The sequence below is a fragment of the Diabrotica undecimpunctata genome, chromosome 2 (assembly GCF_040954645.1).
Source record: "Diabrotica undecimpunctata isolate CICGRU chromosome 2, icDiaUnde3, whole genome shotgun sequence".
Classification (NCBI taxonomy): Eukaryota; Metazoa; Arthropoda; class Insecta; order Coleoptera; family Chrysomelidae; genus Diabrotica; species Diabrotica undecimpunctata.
This window is the reverse complement of record NC_092804.1, coordinates 125,754,649-125,773,282: the sequence shown is the minus strand read 5'-3', so window position 1 is coordinate 125,773,282 and position 18,634 is coordinate 125,754,649. Positions and strand designations below refer to the sequence as shown.

Sequence of the window (18,634 nt, the reverse complement as noted above, 5' to 3'; positions counted from 1 at the left end):
CAACTTTCTCTATGTCAACATCATCTTCAATTGAGAAAAATTGTTCAGATGCTTTGGAACTGCCTTCACTGCTGATTTCGGATATTTTTGATTTCTTCTGGATTTTTCTTTTTTTCGACAATGTTGAAGCCTCGTTTACTGAATTTTCAAATTATTTCCTTTTAGGTTATTAAATCTTTTGCTTAGAGTTTTAGCGAGAAAACCTTGTAAGTCAGTTTTGTAGGAAGAGGGGGTAATTATTTGTGATTTGTATCACTTTCAGTATCATGGACTCTTTATTAATAAATTTGGAGCATGTAGGTTGTAGTTTCATCAGCTTCTCTTGTAGAGTACTAGCTGCTCCGTTGGAGAAAGATTTGTTGATTTTATCATCGAAGCTTCCTAAATCCGCTTTATTTTCGAGTACAATGACGTTTAGCGATGACAAGTTAAACGTTGTATAGGTTTCATATTTTTCTGTTATAAGGTCTGCGTCAGAAAAAATATTACGGTCAAATGGATAGATTCCTGTTACCCTAAATCTATTTACGGTAATTTCTCCCGACTGTGACTCTAATTATACCTTGCCTAATAATTTGAATAACTCAAATTGTGTGAGAGCGTTTTGATTTATACGAATCCAATTTTTTATTTTCTCACTGTAGTACGTCTTGAACTTGCCCATATGGGTTTTATTAATAGACCGAAGCTTATGTGGGGAATGAGGAGGTATTATAGAAACAAAGTTTTCTCTACCCAAATTAATTTAGAAGAGCATCAAGTACTAGAAGAACAGGGAAACATTTTGTTGGTTTCACAAAATTTATAAAACATTTTATTCATTCTGTAAACAAGTTCTGTTGCTTCCAACCTCTAGGGTGAAGCGCATATATTAACCCACCAGAGCACACAGTAACTGGTAATTTTATTTATTTTTAAGAAAAATTAACACAAGCATAACAAATTGACCAGCAGCACTCATTGCTTCAATCAAAGTGACAAGGGAACTACATTAAGAATATGTTATTGACGCAATTTGTCGTTTGCTCTGACCAATTGACAATACAGTTTCATCCACATTAAAAACTCTATTCGAAGCAAGAAGATATTTCTTGTATTCGGTTTCCAAGTTGTTAAAAAACTCTTGTAAGTTTATTTCGTTAAATAGCTCTAGAAAAACAAGTTCCAGTGTGTCTTCGAAGTGATAGGAAAGTATTATAACACCTTAAGAAATCGTCTAGTTCACTTCTTTCTGCATTGAAATTTTAAATTATTGATATAATCCATTTTGTGTAGCTAATGTGTATGCGATTCTGCGAATGCCTTTCGTTGGTGCTGAAATGTACTAAATCAACTGCACGTCGATCTCTTTTCCTAATACCCTTTTTCCTTAATAAAGTTAAAATTATTTTCTTAACATTTAAGTCTTTTAAATTTTTGGAAATCTTTGCAAAGACCTTGGTACGTTAAAACTTTAACTGGCATTTTTCAAACAAAATATCTTATTGCTAAAAACCTCCATGGCTTTTTGCATGTCTTTATACTTCTTTTTCTTATGTTTTTCTGTTATATTTGGGTTTGCTTCGAGGCATGGCTGAACTAAAAAAAAAAGATGCAACTTGATTAATTAAAACATAGTTATCTGGTCCAAATACGGCCCATATTTGCAACCCGTAGAGGCCCATATTTGCAACCTATAGGGCCCATATTTGCAACCTGTAGATGATTGTCTATGACTACAATATAATAACGCCAATAAATAAGTTCAGATATAGGGTGTCAATGAAGTGTCTCTAGCGAACTATATTGCTTACTAGTGATTTCATTTCAAGCAAGGATTTTCCAATGTCTTCTTCATCGTCCAGTACTGTCCTTTTCCTTATCCAGTACAGTTTTTGAGGAGATCAATCCATCGCAGTCCTGGCAATGTTATTTAAGGTTAACGTATGTGTATTACACCTTCTTGGTTGGACTGATTACATAAATTTTCATTCGAGATTTGATTAGGCTACAATCTACGAAGAATTTTTTGTACCGCTCTATTGTTAAAAACTTGTATTTTGTGTACTATGGGTTCATGATATCTTCAACGTTTCAGAGCCCTATAGTAATACAGCTTTTACATTTGTGTTAAAGATTTTTAATTTCGTTTAAGTTGGATAAATCCTAGGTTTACTGAGATTTAAATAATTTAAATTGTACTCATTGGGAACCAAGTAAGCAAAGCGATAAGAAATTCTCATTTTCATCGGATCGACAGCTGTACTTAGTTGTAAGTCATGCAATTAACAGACACGGCGTACACATACTGATCATTACTTAACAACCTTCATCGTTGATGCCGATAATTATTCAAAATATAAAAAAAATAATTTTAAATTTATAAATAAAATCAATGAAATAAGTAAATAAATAAAATTGATAATTAATTATTTACAGGAATTTAAAAAATTTTATTTTTTTACTTGATTATTCACTTGATATCCTTAAGCAGTTTAATACATTATATTGGTTATAGCATCATAATAATTATTTAAACAATGTGATTATAAACATATTATAATTTTATATTCTTTAAAAGATTTAGTATATTTCTAGATAAGACGCCAGATAAAAGATTGATGTGATAACCTAATCGAAACTAAGTTTGTGTGTTTAGTTTATATTCGGTGCTTGAATATGTGTGTCTAGTTTTTAATTGTTCATTGTGATGTTGGTGTAATTGAAGAAATTCAGTGTTGCTTTGTGTTGACTTTTAAGTTACCGATGGTTTTCCAGTATTTGTAGGACTATTCGTGAGTGATATGTTAGTTTAATTAAGCAAGTCATGGATTAAAAATTTACGTTAATAAGGTAGGATCATTTTAACAACAATATTTTATTCAATCACTTAATAGCCTATAAAACATACTATAAAAAGATTTGTAGATTAAAAACAGATATACCTATTTTACCAACATAAATAGACAAATAATATGACAGGTAGGGCTTAGAATTTATTTATTTAACTATACAGTGTGTCCGTAAAGTATGGAGTAAATTCGATATTTCCTAAATGAAAAGCCTTTTTAAAAAAATCTAAAACCCGTCGATTTTTAAATTTAATGTTCTACATTTTACAACAAAATATCATTATTCAAGGTGATACACATTACAGTGATGACGTCAACGGCTCTTTTTTTAAATGTAACACCCGGTATTTTAGGACATTTTTAGATCGATAAAAATGAGCTGATTCTAAAAAAATATAATATTGGGGGTCTAACGGATATAATTTTAAAGATATTCTCTTAGAAAATAAATTTTTATTGATTTATAATATTATTAAATTATAATAAACAACTTGATGGTAATTCAATAATTAATACATGACTTAATTTTAAATGTTCCAATTGTCGCCCTTGTTGTATTTGACAGTAACCCAAACTTTGTACAAATTCTTGTAGAACCTTTTTTATGCTTTCTTGAGAAATATTGTTTATTTCTTTACGAATTCTTCTTTTTAAGTCTCTCAATATTTTCAGGTTTAGTTTTATAAACAACATTCGTTAAATGACCCCACATAAAATAATTCAAAGGATTGAGGTTTGGCGACCTCGCTGGCCATTCAATATGTCCACGTCTTCCAATCCGCCTGTTCGGAAAAATTTCGTTTAGGTACCTTCGAACATCTAAAGCATAATGCGGAGGCGCACCATCCTGTTGAAACCATAAAGTTTTATCAAAACCTCCAGATGTACTGAGAAATAAACTAACTAAAGTAGGTACGAGATACCCACTTACAAACTGAAGGTATGCTGGCACGTTTAAATTATCTTCGACATAGTAGGGTCCAATGATTTTATTTCTTACAATGCCAGCCCATACGTTTACCTTTTGCGGGTATTGTGTATGGTGTTCCCGCATCCAGTTGGAGTTTTCTTTTGCCCAGTATCTACAATTCTGACGGTTGACCTCGCCATTTAATTTGAATGTAGCCTCGTCAGAAAAAATAATATTTTGAACCAAGATAGAGTTTCGGTGGCTGTTATCCATCATTATTTCGCAAAATTGTATTGTTTTATCTGGATCATCCTCGTTTAATTCCTGTACAACTGTGCATTTTACTTACTTCACTTACTTTTACGTACTTTGTGTACCGTTGTTTTGCAAACATCGAGATTACTAAACTATATAATAACTAATATATAACTATATACTACTATTATACTAACCGTACGTACAGAAGTGTGCGCATCTTCTTCAAAAGCAAGTAGAACATATAATTTTGTAACATAATGAGGGACGACCTGATTTGCGTGCATTTTCAACCGTACCAGTTTCTCGAAATTTCTTTTCAATCTTACTTACTGTTGACTGCGTGATGGGTATTTCTGGATATTTATCAATAAATAAATTACACACTTCCATCTGAGTTCGCGATTTGTCTCCATACCCAATCATCATGTGTATTTCAATTCTTTGCTTTACACTCAAATTTATTTCTACTTAAAATTAATTCTAAGCAATAATACAGAACATTTACGAATTAATACAATTATTGTATTACCTAATTGTTATTGAACGTTACTAAAAATAATTACAGTTTACCAAAACTAGAAGTAGGCTACTTTTTTGCAATTGATAATAAATAATTTATTTTCGAAGCGTATATCTTTTAAACTATATCCATTAGACCCGAGTATTATACTTTTTTGAAATCAGCTCATTTAATTGATTTAAAAATGTCCTAAAATACAGGGTGTTACATAAAAACAGCCGATGACATCATCGCTGTAATGTGCATCACCTTGTCTAATGAAATTTTATTGTAAAATGTAGAACATTAAATTTAAAAATCGACGTGTTTTAGATTTTTTTAAAAAGGCTTTTCATTTAGGAAATATCGAATTTATTCCATACTTTACGGACACACTGTATAACAAATACAAAAATTTTTTGTAGCATGTCAAAAAAAATACATAGTATGTTAATAAGAAATATAAAACTTAACTTAAATTACAAACAAGAACACATATGGTATGGTAACAAGCTAAACTAATATATATGACGTGCATTTACTCCATATAAGTCTCGTGCATTTTTGGCCTGTCAATATTTTCTTCTCTGGGCTCCTGTGACGATCAATTTGTTAAAAAGTTATCTGCTGACTTGCAAATTTTCATTTAAGTTTAAATTGCATTTAAAGTTTTTAAATCTTTAAAGTCTCTAACTTTAATTATTTTTGTAACCAATTCGTATATTTTTGATTTTAAAGCTTCTTCTTCATCGCCGCTGAAAGAATCGTCATAGTAATAACTGTTTCTGCAGGCGGAGGAGTAATATCTCTGGAACACTTTGATTTGTTTATGTCAACTGAAGGATTGGGAATGTGCTCCGGAACTCTTTCGGAATTTGCTTGTGAATTGTTATTAGTACTGCTCGTACCCAAATATAAGCGTATTCTAGAAGTACGGATGGATCAAATGGGACAATACTAGTAGCTTTAAATAATGAAACAGCATTTTGAACTGTTGCTGATTTTTTCCAAGCTGTGGCGAAGAATCGACCATATGGAAGTCTGCCAATTCTTCGTCCTGAATTTCCTCTTAAATATAAATTACACGACTGGTAATTGAAAGCTTTCAGCGATTTAAAAAATGCCCTATCAAGAAGCTGTAAAAACTGCATAGTGTGGCTTAAAGGGCAAAACAGAATAACATCATTTTCTTAAGCATATTCTAATGTTTCGACACTACTGCAATGGGAAGGTGGCCATCCAAAAGTAGTAACACCATTTCTATTGTTTTCTTGGAACAAATTGTTCTTTAAGCCATCGCAGAAAAAGTTCCTTCGTAACATATGCTGATTTTTCACCCATAAATACTGTTGCACCAGGTGGCATACCTTCTTCAAATTCCGCTTTTTTGTTTTTGCCTTTAAAATGCACACCGGTGGTATAAAGGTCCCCTCAGCGTTACAGCATGCAATTACTGAAATCGTTTCTCCTTTTTTAGCCGATATTAATGAAGCAACATTTTTTGAACCCTTAAATGCTATAACATGTTATTAAGCTGCAACCCTGTCTCGTCAATATTGTATATTGAACCAGGTTTATTCATTAAGGAATGTTCACTCAAGATATTTTCAAGTAGAGTGAAATAAGCAGAAATATCAGTTTTATTCATTCCTAAAGCTCTGGCAGCAGATACACCTTCAGATTTTCTTACTGACAATGGCATATTTCTTCGTAGAAATGATTCCAACCAAGGATAAGCAGCTTTGCGGCTATCCTTATTAAATTTGCGCTTTAATTTAAGCTTTTCAGCTAACTCCAATAGATTTTAGACGGCGGCGCAATGTCGCTCCTGGTATTTGAAAATGTCTACTGGATTCGTTTACACCCATTTCCCCATTTTCAATTAATGTAATTGCTTTGACAAGCTGCTCCTCCGACCACTTGCCTCTAGACACACTTCCTTTTCGCACATATTCTGTCGGAATGTCTACACAAAATTAAAAAGTAGTTTAAAAACCATTTACCGGCATGCGCCATCTCTCCTACAGTAATCACCAGCCAACTCAACTAAACTAAGGAGAGATGGCTCAGTCGTTTTTACCTCTAAATTGTGGAATGTGATCGTAAAAAGAGGTAAGAATAATGAAAAAATAATCTAACTGGTTATAGTGTTTAATATGTAATAGATATATAGCATTATCTTACCTGAAGTTGTATCCGACTATTGTAGTGTAAAAATTTTCAATGATTCACAAAATATCTTAGCTTATTTACACAACTTAAACACGTCTTTAGAACGGCGCCGTAGACAACTAACACTAATTTCTATACAGGTTTTCATACAAGGTTGCCAAAATGTTAGCAATGTGAGTGGGGACGGGGAAAATAACAGCGTCATCTCATCTGATACGCCATCTCTCCTAGAACTACACTGTATGTATATTTTTAATATTATATCCATGCATTTTGTCTTTTTGGGAAAATTACCATGTTAAATTTTCTGACGGTTATACTTTTTTTGCTTTCTCTGAGGGTGGAAATTTCTAAAAACCGTACCCATCTCTAGGGATGGCTGGCGTGTGTTGGATTCAGGGTAGAGGAGTACATTTAAACCTATTTTCCCTTTGAATAAGGAGGTCATGCAAACAGATGCCTTTCTGTTATCCTGCCTACCAACTAAAATCTTCCTCTCCTACTTGTGCGCAGTTTACTGTCGCACGTACCGTACTTCGAAAGTATGCTTTAAGGCTGACGACACTTTCGTAGCACTACCTTCTGTTACATATATCTCTGACGGTTATACTAAATTGGTGTAGCATATGTTGTAAATTATATATGTTCACTTTGAGAGAGTAGTATTACGTTGCCTCCATAGAAGATCATTTTAAGTTGTTTTTCTTCCATTTGGTTTTCTTTTTTTATTCTTACTTTTTTATTATTTCATCCATGATCAAGTTGAACAATAGAGGACTCAGGGAATTATCTTATTCCATTTTCAGCTTTAATTGGGTCGTTAGTTCTTTTCCTACTTTTACTTTTATTCTGTTGTTTTGATAGGTATTTTAGATCGTTTTGATTATTCCTAGGGTTAACTCCCTTGCATACAATAAATTGATAACGTTCTTTAATTTGATCCTTTTAAATACATTCCTAAGGTCTACAAAACATAGATATTCCAGTTTATTGTATTCTAATGATTTCTTTTGCACTTGCCTTATTATATGTATTGCGTTGTATGATTTTTCTTATTTAAAACCTTATTATTTTGCTAGTGTTATATTTTTTATCATGCAATACCCAAAGTCCTATATTTATGTGTAGGCCTTTAAGCAGATACATTAAAATAAGGCTCGTGGTTTTGATGGTCTCTAACGACATCAACACCAGGACTCCTAAACTCGCCCAGACGCACATTTTTATTCCTAGAGATCGTACAACCCTTGTGCCAAGATACAAACTTATCTCAAACACTTGCAACTATAAAATCAGAAATCTCTTCCTAGTCTAGACCACCTCCTTTTATACTATAAATATTTCTCTCTGTGAACTAAATATGCAGCAAACAAATAATATCATTTTTAGACAAGCTGTCAAGGATATTGTAGTTAAATGTCATGATAACGTGGTTTATACCGATGCGTATCAAAATACAGATGCAGTTGGCTATTCCATCAATACGACGGATACTTTAATAGGATAATACCAAATGTCCAACTATTATAGCGTGTTTTCCGAAAAACTCTTTAGAATTTGTATCCCTGTGCACCGATTCCTTATACAAAATCAACCGACTATCATCATAGTCAATAACATATTGGATGATGTGTTGTGGTTCATTATTGAGCCTCAGCAGCTTGGACAGTCTAAATAATGATATTTTTTCATTGGTCACGGCTGTCTGTTACATGAACTGCTGGTTAAGACGTTTTTTAGTAATGTCTACCCATCGCTATGAAGATCTGCCGCGTTGGCGTTGACTTTTAGGCCTTTCTTGGACCACCAACCGCTCAATTTTATAACAACTTCGATAGATATGACCAACGAACTTTAAAATTCTAGAGTAAACGATACTAGGGAGACGCTGATTGAGTTAAATTTCAAATAGAACCAAGATGTTCGTACGGCGAGCTGTCCATAGAATTTAAAGCAGTCGTCTTCATGTTCACATTTAAAAGCGTCTATGCATCCTATATCTAATTATTTACCAACCGATGTCTTGCATGCATAGCAAAATATGGAAAAAACCTTAAGAACTGTTAATTTGTGACATTCTAAATAGAAAAGAGATGAAAATGCGAAGATTAAGAATAGGACACACACACTTGATAAACGGATATCTTATGTCCCCTACAGATCAAGTAACGCTTACACTACGATGATACTACCATTACTGTAAGCATGTTCTTATAGAATGTCAATACTACCAGTCAAGTACCAACCTACTCACATGTTAGGTAAAAATACCTCTTATACGGTCTTAATCTTAGCCAGATTTAGCCATACAGCTCACACTCCCTCTAAGGGGAAAATTTACTTATTACATATACCTACAGTATCAAAAGTTCAATACTTTGGTGCAAAGCTCTGGTGGGATTTCTTCCATCTAATTGAGCCCTTGGTGACTTGGTACGTCAGGTATCTCTCAAAAGGTTTCTTAAGCATCTAGATGCTGAAAACAGTAATCTTTTCTGCAGATATTATGAAGATGTTCATTAAGACCTATTTGTTTTATGTTCTCTAAGAGGCTCTTTGGAATAACTCCAGTGGTAGAGAAAATAATAGGTATCGTCTTGGTACTTTCCATACTCCATTGTCTTCTTATCTGTATTTCCAGATCTCTGTACTTGGAAGTTTTTTCGTTGTATTTAACACGCAGATTATTGTTGTTAGGTATGGCCACATCGATTAGTGTTGTTTGTCTTGTCAGTTTATTAACTAGCAATAACTCAATAAAGTTTATAGTTACATCTCCAGATTTAGCCATACGGCTCTCACTCCCTCTAAGGGAAAAATTCACTCATCCCAGATTCCTAGGGTATCAAAAGGATTGAGCTCTGGTGGGACTCTTTCCATGTTATCGAGTCCTAGGTGAATTGGTACGTCGGTGTATCTCCCAAAAATTATCGCACGCATCTCGACGTCGAAAGTATATAGATGATCATTTAGACCCAGCTTTTTTATGTTTTCTAGGAGGTTCTTCGGGATGACTCCAGTGGTAGAAAGAATAATGGGTATCGTCTGGGTACTTTCCATTCACCATTGTCTTCTTATTTGTATTTCCAGATCTCTGTACTTGGCGATCTTTTCGTTATACTTAACACGCAGATTATTGTTGTTAGGTATCGCCACATCCATTAGTGTTGTTTGTCTTGTTAGTTTAATAACTAGCACGAGATCTGATCTATTATGTGCTACAGTTTGGTCTGTGAGCACAGAGCGATCCCAGTATAGCTTGTAGTTGTCATTCTCAAGCATACTCTCAGGAACGTATTGATAATATGGGATATGGTTTGTTTGTAGAAGTCGCTACATTGTCGACATAGTCTTGACTGACTTCATTCGGATGTCGCTCGAGCAGAGGTTTACCCATCCAAATGTGCATTTTTTCGTTCTTAGTAAGACGGTTTATGCGCATTTCTTGTTCCCTCAGTTTGATCGGTGTTGTGTCATCTACTGCACAAATCGCGCGATAAAGAGTAGATGTCTCCGCTTGCACCTGAAAATAAGTTCGTAAATTAGTAATCTGTTTTTCTAATTGCTCGCTTATATCAATAAGTCCTCGTCCTCCTAAATAACGCGGTAATCGTTCTTTCTTTCTACTGCACTTCGAGGATGGTGTTTTTGTGTCTTTGTGAAGTGTGTTCGTACTTTTCGCTGAAGGGTTTCTATATCCGTTTTAGTTCACTTAATAATCCCAAATGAGTAGCTAAGCGCGGAAAATGCGTAGGTGTTTAATGCCTTAAACAAATTTTTACTATTAAGATGTGAGCGGAGTAGCTGTTTGACTCTTCGTATAAACTCTGATGTTAATTCGATTTTCATTTGATTATGATCAATTTTCCGCGCTTGCTTTACTCCTAGATATTTATACATGTCATTTTCGCCCATAGCCTCGATGTTTTGGCCATTTTGTATATCGAATCCTCCGGGCTGAACCTTTCCCTTGACTATATTTAGTACACGACATTTGTCTAACCCAAAGTGCATACTGATATCAATTGAAAACGTTTCTACAGTTTTTAGCATTTGATCGAATGCTATGAATTTGATCGATTTAAAGTGATTTCGAGTGGAAGCCATTAGTTTCAAATCATCTATATACAACAGATGATTAAGCTTCGCCACAACAGTATTGTTGTTTCTAATGCTAAAACCTGAGTCAGTGGAGTTCAATAGCTGGGATAATGGGTTCATCGCTAAACAGAACCACAATGGACTCAGCGAGTCTCCTTGAAATAGGCCGCGGTTATTTGCGATATTTTCCGTTTCGATATTGCTTTCACCAGGTATTTGAAGGTAAATTTTAGTCTTCCAATCTGTCATTATATGTCTTAAAAAGGCCACTATATTATCATCGACTTTATATATTCTTAATATATTTACCAGCCATTCATGTGGCACTGTGTCAAAGGCTTTCTTATTGTCAATAAAGGCAGTGAAGAGGTTCCTTTTTTTGGGGTATGCCTGGTTAGAAATGACTGAGTCGATAATAAGTTGTTTTTTGCAACCCATGGAACCCTTAGCGCATCCTTTCTGTTGAGGTTCTATGATATTGTTTAGTGTGCAGTGTTGGTAGATATGCTGGGCTACACAGGATGTGACCAATTTGTACAGAATTGAAAGACACGTAATTGGCCGGTACTTGACTGGATCTTGGGTATTATTTTGATCGTTCGGTATTAAATAAGTTGTTCCCTGAGTTAGGAATGATGGTATTTCCTGCGGATTAGAAATGACACGATTAATTAGTGTTGACAAGCACTCATAAGCACTCCAGAACTTCTTAAGCCAGTAGTTTTGAACTCCGTCTGGTACAGGAGATTTCCAGTTATGAAGCTCTTTGATGATATTTGAGACTTCTTCTGTGGTAAAGGGTTCATCGACAGTTGTACGGTAGTGTTGACAGCTGTGCGCCGTATCTTCTATCCAGTTCTACAGTTACATCTTATTATTATTATTATTATTATTATATGTCTTATTTCAACAAAAAATCACTTCTGGGATAAACAATTTAATTAACTTTTAAACTACATCGATGGTTCTAGCTAATATTTTTAAGGTTAATGTTTAAGGTTTTATTGTTAACCACATCTACAAGACCTCCCTTTATTACAAAAGTATAAGGTAATTTTTGAAAATGTTCAATAAATTACCCATTTTGCCATATTTTCTATTTTTTGGAGCGATAAATTAATTTAAAATATTTTAAAACGCGCCATTTTACAAATGCTGTTTCTATCTCTTAACAGGTAAAACGTTTATATTTAAGTATTGGCAATGGAGAATTTAAAAAAATCACATATTTTACAAAAAAATGTTAATAAGTAAAAAAACAACGCCGAAATTTCTACAGAAAACGTATAGATTTTTTAATGCAGGCATGTATTAACGGAAAAACTCGTCAAATATTTTATTAAAATCCTAAAAAATACTTATTTTCTTAAATTACTAGTATTTAAAGTAGATATCTCAGCGTGTCTCTAAAAATAAGTTTTAACATGTTTATCTTGTCTTTCTAACTGCTCGCCGAGATTAAGTCCTTTTCCTATTATATCTCTTAGATTTTGCATATTAATCTTACTTCACTTTAAAGCACCAAATACATAGTTAAACGCAGATTATACGTACGTATTTAATACATAATACCCTTCTTTTGAAATTAGAACTTACTTATTATTACTATTTACGTTTAATCCAAAATTACCCCATCACACACTCCTGGCGCCTACTAGCCAATAAAACATACAGGCTCGTAAAATATCAATAAATATAAAAGTGCCATTGTAACTTCTGTAACTTTTATAGATTCCTAAAAATATAATTGGTGTCTGAATATAATAAGAGGTCGTTAGAAAAACAGTTCCGTTTATTACCTACTACATAGAATAATTCAGAATTACATTTAATTATTCTTCAAGAATTTTACAAACCTAGTGCAATAATTATAACAGAAAAATGCAACTATATGTTTTTTATTACGTAGTTTCAAATAGTGGCTAAAATAAATCTTCGAGTTAGTGACGATGCAGAATTGGAGTAACGAAAAACATTAATATCTCAAAATAAAGAAACGTTTGAAGAAATTCATTACTTTTTTTATACCACACACTTAAAAAGTTATAACACATTGTCCATGCAATTAACAAATTTAATACAATCCAAACAAAAAAGCAGTAAAATAATTACGATTTATTACTGCCATACCTTTTTTTATTTTTAATTAACGTGTCTCGACGTCTTCGGGGATTGACACGGAGTCAAAAGTTTGCACTAATAATTATGTATATTACTTACATTAAATAGATTTAAACAGTTAAAGAATAACAATAGTATGGATTTTTTATGTGAATTAAATTTTGTTGAAGAATTATATAGGGTTTAAAAAATTTATTAGGCGCTTATATCGGTTTAAGCAGTTAAGAAGCTCTTCTAAACTCTGATTTATAGTTTGTCCCAAACCCTTCTTTCAGTGCGTCATAGTTGATCGAATTCTCTCTAACACATTAAGCAAGAAGTGACAGAAAAAAACGTGAGTCTGTGATTATTATACATAGAACTTAGAAAATTATTTATCATAAAGCTAATTCTACTTACGGATGTATAATTGGTTGGAGTTTAGAATACGCTAAATAGATATCCAATCAATGATGCGCATGTGACAGTACTTTCACAATGTCAACTTAAAAAAATGATAATTGTCATTCCAGGTTAGTATTATCTGACATTTTACAGTGAAAATTTAATTTTGTATTTATTGTCATAAAAATATTTTAAACATGCCGAGATATATCGAGAAAGGACAAAGACTAAAATGAAAATTATTAACTTATTTTCAATTAGAAAAAGAGAGGTTACAATCCTGCAACTGTCAAATTTAACTAAAATGCCATGCAATAATTCTCGACATTCTTAAAATCCTATATGACGTCAAAATTAGTGATGCACTGAAAGAAGGGTTTGGGACAGACTGTATGTTGTGCTTCAACAAAAGTTAAAAAAAGATCATTTTTATAACCAAAATCGTTTTGCAATATAATTGTTATATTTAAACTTTTAATTTTAATAAATTTTAATCTAGTACCAATTGAGCGAAAAAGTTTATTTAGGACGATTAAGTAAAAAGTAGGGATTGTTTTAGCAATTAATCTTTTTATAATAATTAGGAAACGTAATAATTTTAAAGATAAAAATCCTTTGGTACTGTGGTGACCTATATGTCCCACAAAATTTAAAAATGTTCTAGTGACGCCTATTTGTCCACCAAATTGACTTTAGTCATATATCACCGTATTGCTAAAAATTTCGTTATATTATGCAACCAACAACTTGATTACATAATCGCAATATTTTTTTTAAATAGGTATTCTTGTACAACGGGGTCAAAGTCAATAAAATTTCTAATTAAATCCATTTTTCCATCATTGTTTTCCATCATGTAATGGGACATGGATGTCCCACTAGTCTTTTTGCTCGAGTCATCATAAATAGTGATAACAGTTCTACTCTTGGCAGTTGCTGAATTATGGCTAGAACTTTTTAACACAAAAAGAATTAAAAAACATCCTCAAAGAGTTAAGTCACTTGTTAGAACCAAAGGAATTAAATTCATTAATTCGATAAAGAACATACCAGTGTATTCAACAGAGCGTTTAAAGAAATTAACATTTTTAAGAAGTTAATAATTCTTAAAATCATATCCAGATCTTTATACTTTGCAATCAGATATGGGAGGATAACCGAAACAAAACAAATATCAAATATATTAAAAACCAGGTTTAAGGTCTATTAGGTGCTAGATTATACGTTGATAGCAGTCTTTTATCAAATGGTATATTTGTCGTAAGCGCAGAAGTGTCTTAATATCTTTGGCAAATCAAACACGAATACAACAGTCATTGGATTGATGTTGTGCAAAATTTGATTTTCTTATTTTTTGGTTGTACGTCATATCTGTTCTAATTTTCTGCTGCTTTAATTAATGCAGTAGTTGACGTTCTCGATAAAAAAGGTGTATAAAAATAAACATTTGTTATTATAAAAAAAAACTTTGATTTTTTTAGGTTTTATTGTAAAATAAATTAATTTCTTATTTCTATACAATGAGTGAAATGTCCATTCACTTCTCGTTTTTGGGTTGGCAAAACATAATATGTCTACTATTCTGAAGAAAATCATTAAAAAAAGGTATTTAATAAACAATTAGCTAATAACAGTTAATAAATATCGTTACATATGTAATATAGTAAGTTAAAAAACGCATTGGTGGTTAACTTTAAAAATTTCAAAAATTTAGGGGGTCTTCTTTCAAAATTAGGCTAGATTGACATAATCCATATTTATATATATATATATATATATATATATATATATATATATTATATATATTTAAAATATGTTCAGTGGTTGAATAGCAGAGGTTTTATCGGTCAATAATTGGCAATAAAAGTCGTCAACTACTTTATTGATTTAAGCATTTTGATTGATTTTTTAAAAGCATCATCAGTTCACTACAAATAAAAAAGATTTTAGAATATAAGTAAACAACCAACAGGGTTCATACTTACAAAAACAATTTGTAGGTTTTTTTAGATGTTATGAAAACTCTACGATAACTTAACATTAAAGATTAACAACTAAATGAGAGAAACGAAACTGTAATAAGAAACGATATAAGAAAAACTGTAAACTGTAAACACTATTTTTCATTTAATTTTAACCGATGGCTTCATTTGAATGTTGGTTTAAGCTCTTTCGAGGGTCAAACCACACTAATCGTTTCGATTGTTTTCTATCAGCTCTAGGATGTCATAATTTTCACATGTGGCTTATTGTCGTACATGTGTTTCTTTGGAATGCAGGGAGGAGGTACAATTATTGAGGGGAGTGGCGAGCGGAACGAGGACAGACCTTTTTTTAAAAAAGGATTCCTTATTTCTTTTTCGTTAAAAAACAAACAACCAAAGTAACCACTATTCACTTCTTCACAATAGCCGAATCGATTTTGGAATTCTCGCACAAATTAATCAAGAAGTGTCAAATCGGGGATCTAGCCGGCCATTCGATTGTTCCACGTCTTCCAATCCACCTATTGGGAAAAACCTCGTTTAAATAATTTCTAACTATACGTGCAAAATGCGGAAGAGCTGTGTCTTGTTGGTATTAAATAGATCGATCTATCTCATTTGGATGATTGACATCAGGGAAAAATCTTCGTAATGTAGGCACTAAAAAGTTAATCAAAAAATCTAGTTAAACCTCACCATCAACTGTGCCCTCAAAAAAATAAGGACCAATAATTTTATTGTTAATGATACCAGGCCAAATGTTAATTATTTTAGGATATTGCGTGAGTCTCACATACCCAGTGAGGATTTTCCCTGAGTTTGTTAACCGTTCCGTTTAAATGAAACGTCGCTTCATCAGAAAAAACTATTTTATTTATGAACTTCAAATCTGCGTTCATTCTGCACATCATCATTTCACATAATTCTTGCCTTCTATCAGGATCACCTTCATTTAACTCCTGAACCAACTGAACTTTGTAAGGGTGGTATTTTTCTTCATGCAAAACTCTCAAAATAAATGATTTACTTACATCATTGTGCGGCCAGTTTTCGAGTTGTCTTATGCGGATTTTGATCAATCTCTAGAAGTACATCTATTAATAGATTCATATCAATTGTTTATTTGGCTTTTTAAATAATATTTTATTATTTTAAGTTTTTCCCTAATGTTTAGCAGAACATATACAAAAATACCTGATTATTTCTAAAGTATATTTTAATAGACCAGGCAATGCTGCTGATTTAAAAGTTAGGATAACGGAAGAAACTAACAAAATAACCCTCGAGGTCATACAAAATGTTGTACGAGAATTCCAAAATTACCTTGGTTATTGTCAGGAAGTGAATAATTGTGCTCAAGTTGAACATTTAATTTAATTGTAAAAATCAATTTTCTCAGTTATGTTTGCACAAACTCAAAAAACTTTATATTGCTGAACAGAGGACTAAAATCCCTTTCTAACAAGGTGCCACACGACCCCCTTTGTTATTTAAAATTTTCGAGGGGGTGGTTATAATTTAAAGGGGGTGTTGGAAGAGGATAATATTTTCATACTGTATATTGTCAATTTAAGAATAAAAATCGGCCTGTTGCAGGTTTTTTTCAGATAGTACATAATAACGCTAAAAATGAATTTATTCTGTACATATGGACCGCATGGTATATCTATATACATAAATTACCCAGAGATAGATAATTAAAATTTGTTTATTTTCTTATTCAATGCTAAAACAAAGGTTAAAGGAATATTAAGTGCAGTAATAAAAAAATTAACATGATACTATGAAGTACTCAAAATTAATGTATTGGCTGCAACATAAAATCGTTCGCACCAGGTACTTAAAATGTTCGATAATATTCAAATACATAAATTGTGACAAGCACCTAGTTGTTTGCTAATTTCGTTCCATAATCGATGAAAACAGTGACTCGGTTTTAAATTTTAATTCGAACAGCGTCGGGATTTTATGTCTGCCTGGTCGTAAACTATCATTGTTGGATAACAACTAACTCTGCAACTTGCAACATTGTACCAACATTTCGTAAAATGTAGCTACAATAGTAGAGAGGAGGCATTTGCACGCGAATTTCAGGATCGTGAAAAGTGAAAAACTCAGTTGAAATACTCAATACAACAGTGTTGAGGCATAAGCTATAAATTTCGATTGAGTGTAGGCGAGGAATTGTAGTGATTTGCAAGTTCAATTGATCAAAACTAATATGTTTGTAAAGTTAATTGGTATCCCGAGAAGTCCTGTAATAAACAGTCCGCTTTAGACAATTTACAGATATACTTCTATTGTTATTTTACTTGATAGTAGATTATTTTAAAATAAATTCTATTATTCAACGGTTTCTGTCACAGGGCATTACATGCAGCTTCTATAAGTGGCAGGTGTTAGTGTTGCGGACGAATTTGTCAACTAAACACTTATTTTTAGGAGATTGAGAAAATTTCAAGAGATATTAAGCAGAAGACATTATTGATTACTAAAATATTGAAGTAACTGACAAAAGACTACCTAAATTGGTGTTTGAATCAGTAAAACTGAGCACAAAAAGATTCCAAATATAAATTACTGGATCTATAATATTTAACATATTATTAGCCTGCGAATAAACGACCGACGAGTTAAAGTATTAAGATGTCCAGGAACGCAAGCTAGACTCATAGTTAATCTATATATGTATGTACCCAAATGTAAAGAAAAAACTGTAATGTTTTGGATTGTGATTATGATGGCACAATAAAGTTCTTTAGTTTCCGTAAAAAAATGTTTAACTCATTGTCAAGCTCTGGATGGTTTTGGCGATGGCTTTTTTAAATTTATGCATACACTTTCACGTATAAGCAGACTTGATAGTACTTTTTTAGTAATCTAGATAAAACTCTTTTAAGATTAACTGGTATAAAGGGTTACTAGAACCTGTGACTAAAAAATCATCTTAAAAGCGACTTGACAGCAACACCTGATAACGCAAAGAAGAGTCCACAATTATTGGAAATTTAACAAGGATATTGGACACATCAAAAGCTAAACGATTATATGTAAACAGGCTTATATGTTTTCAAACAGTTAAAGTTTCTTACTTATCTTATCTATTTCAACCAACTGAAAATCATGAAACAGGTTCTTTTTAATAATAAGAGAAACTGTATATTCTCGTCGCCACTATTATTGATAATTCCGGAATAAAAATAATACAATAATTTACTGATTGCACAAAGCCAAGACGACCTCAGCTACATGATGAAAAAACTACAAGAAGAATATACCAAGGCTGGCCTAGATATTAACCTCGCGAAAACAGAGTACCTATCTACGAGTGAAGAAGACATAGAAGATCTACAGATTAATGACAACGTAACAA

At 32.4% G+C, this 18,634-nt stretch overlaps 1 protein-coding gene across 4 annotated transcripts in view; it reads left to right on the top strand.

Annotated features, from left to right (window-relative positions):
* The window catches only part of LOC140434852 (5-hydroxytryptamine receptor 1-like), a 1,076,278-nt gene that overhangs the window by 377,187 nt on the left and 680,457 nt on the right, over positions 1-18,634 (top strand). For 2 of the 4 annotated variants that reach the window (XM_072523428.1, XM_072523425.1), the window contains exon 1: positions 2,676-2,832. The exons of the other annotated variants lie outside the window; for them this stretch is intronic. The gene's annotated coding sequence lies outside the window, so the exon portion shown is untranslated. Of the gene's footprint in view, positions 1-2,675; positions 2,833-18,634 lie in introns of those variants that run through there. 4 annotated transcript variants of the gene reach the window in all.